Source organism: Priapulus caudatus, unplaced genomic scaffold (assembly GCF_000485595.1).
Source record: "Priapulus caudatus unplaced genomic scaffold, Priapulus_caudatus-5.0.1 Scaffold981, whole genome shotgun sequence".
Lineage (NCBI taxonomy): Eukaryota > Metazoa > Priapulida > Priapulimorpha > Priapulimorphida > Priapulidae > Priapulus > Priapulus caudatus.
In genome coordinates, this window is record NW_014578042.1 from 33,833 (window position 1) to 36,713 (window position 2,881).

A 2,881-nucleotide genomic window follows, 5' to 3' on the forward strand; every position below is an offset into this window, starting at 1 on the left:
AGATAGATAGATAGATAGATAGATAGATAGATAGATAGATAGATAGATAGATAGATAGATAGATATAGGTAGGTAGGTAGGTAGAAACTTGTGGCCGCGCACGGAAATAGAAACTAAATAGAAAATGTCCTAGAGAGGTAGTTGTCCGGGTGGCAGTTGTCCTAGGGGGTAATATTATTGTCCTAGGGGGTAGTTTTCCGGCTGGCAGTTGTCCAGGGCTGGCAGTTGTCCCCTGGTGATAGTTGTCCTAGGGGGGGGGGGTGTAATTGTCCGCGTGGTAGTTGTCCGGGGGTAGTTGTCTTAGAATCACTATTAACAAATGCCAACTACATATAGTAGCAACGGCTTCTAATACCTTATAACACTTATTATAGGTATTATAAGCTCTTTATAGTAATGTAACGTAACGTGACGTAACGTAACGTATTATAATGTAATGTAATCAAATGTAATGTAATGTAATGTAATGTATTGAAATGTATTGTGATGTAAATAGCTGAAAATATATTGAGATAATAATTAATCTAAATTGTAATTAAATACACGCGCGTTATGTAAACATCCTCTAATTACATAATCTAGCTGTGATTTTAAAATCCACATCAAACACCGTAATTAATAAGATGTCGCCACTAATGGGGTTTTAGATTAGTTAATCCACGTTAAGTAAAGCATTTAGTATAATTTTGATTGTCTTGGTGGTTATAATTTATTTATCGTCTGATTAACATGGTAATTGCATTAATCACTGATCATAATAAATCCATCGATTACTAATTCATGAACAATTTTATCTGTTATAAATATTCATAAACTTGGAAAACTTGCTGCCGTAGAGGTTTATTAAAGATGATAAATGCACGAGTATCCTAACTAGTATATTATCAAGATTGTATAATAATTATAGACTATACTATACACTTCTGATATTATTTCCATAATATCGCTCGACACTAAGGAATGCCTTTCGTACATTAGCCAGCATAACTTCCCGCACGACGGCGCCACGATGTATCATCGATAGCTTTCGCGGGTTCGGGTAGGATTTACGCTAGAGGATTATTGAGCTGATATACAGTGTTCTGATTGGTTGCCCTCACCACACCTCGGGCTCCGTGTTGATATATGGGTGTGTACGGTTCACACGCGCATCTATGCCCTCACACCGCTTGTGTAGCGCTGATAGAATATACACGAGCTGTAAAGCTTAGGGAAGCTTGAATACGTGCACGATCAGGATTACCTATAGTGTATACTGTGGGGATCAAAGCAGAAGGTAATTGCATGATTTCACACTCTATTCGCAATTAATTACGCGCCTCGTAGTTGTTTTCAGGCGTCGCGCGGGAAACTGTGGAGGCGTATCAGACTTGATCAATATATTGCTAGTAAAAGCGGAGCTGTGCGTGCGCCCGTGAATCAACATTAGCCGTTGGCAGCTTTATGGTGTTCCCTCTATCTGCTTTATCTGCATGCATGGGCTCTGTTTCTGAACTCGTCGTTTGAGTCTATATAGCTGACGCAAGCTGGTATATGATGTGGTCACTGAAATAATGGCGGTATTATTTCCTACCGATAAATGTATATCGAGTCTTAGGTACAACAAGATATCTATAGGAAGTTGTTTACGGACAAAAACTAATTTCCGATGGACCAGCATCTTATAACGGCTGTACGTATATAGTGTCATTTTGTTAATACCCCTATGAAGCAAATTTGGGGGCGATTCTGTATGACCAGAGGCAGGAAACGGGTGATAAAGACATCAGGAGTAGATAATAGGGATCCCTATTATCTACTCCTGAAAGATATGCAACCATGCTCGCCTATGCCTCTATACCTTGGGTATTTCATGTTATCACGAGTAGGGGAATGACAGATGTGAGCTACTATGAGGTGTGAAATAACAGAGATCTATCTGTTGCGTCAGGTGTGTGTGTGTGGTGTGTGTGTGTGTGTGTGTGCGTGTGTGTGTGTGTGTGTGTGTGTGTGTGTGTGTGTGTGTGTGTGTGTGTGTGTGTGTGTGCGCGTGCATGCGTACTATAAAAATGTGTAAACATCTTGGCCTTGAAGATTAAAAACGCACTGATCGTTTTTCCCTGTGCATGCTTGCCCTGATATATCATATCATTCCTCTATCTAAGAACATTATTAGCTTTGTAGGTGTAGTCCACGTATTGCCACGTTGCCCTGGCAATATTTTTCTGGTACGTGAAAACGATTGTGATCGGCGTAAACAACACATTTTCATTAACGCAGAGAAAAGCGCATGATCAGTTGAGCACCTGGGGCCGGTTTCACGAAGCGTACTTAACTTAAGTATGATTAAATCACTAATCATATTTAACTTCCCGTAATTATGATTAGTTAATCATACTCAAAAATCTGTTTCACAAAGCGATTTAAGTACATATTTAAGTAATCACATAATTAGCCGACTTCAACATGAATAGACTGGTACTCGCTCCCCTCTCGGCTTAGTTACTCGATGGGAATCCACAGAAATAGAATAGAAGTTCTATTCTATTTCTGTGTGGGAATCGAGTAATCGAGGTGGGAGCGGGTACCGGCCAGTCTAAAACAAATTACACGGTATTCAATATGGCGGACCAATACGCCAAAAATATCTTCAAGTTCGGTACATGAAAAGGAATTAATTTGTAACTATAATGATTGAAGTACTACAGCAAATCTTAGATAATTTAAAATTAAAATTAAAATTTAAAATTAAAAGAGAGAGAGAGAGAGAGAGAGAGAGAGAGAGAGAGAGAGAAGGAAGTGGGAGAGAGAGGTTTATTTTGGTGATTTGGGTTTATGGATGGATGGGTGGGTGGATGGATGGATGGATGGATAGATAGATAGATAGATAGATAGATAGATA

General features: G+C 39.2%; 1 protein-coding gene across 1 annotated transcript in view; it reads left to right on the top strand.

Moving 5' to 3' along the window:
- The first annotated feature begins 1,135 nt into the window (after positions 1 to 1,135).
- Positions 1,136 to 2,881, top strand: part of LOC106814802 (tubulin polymerization-promoting protein family member 3-like) — a 31,585-nt gene continuing 29,839 nt past the window's right edge. Inside the window, exon 1 of the mRNA XM_014819156.1 lies at positions 1,136 to 1,276. The gene's annotated coding sequence lies outside the window, so the exon portion shown is untranslated. The remainder of the gene's footprint in view (positions 1,277 to 2,881) is intronic.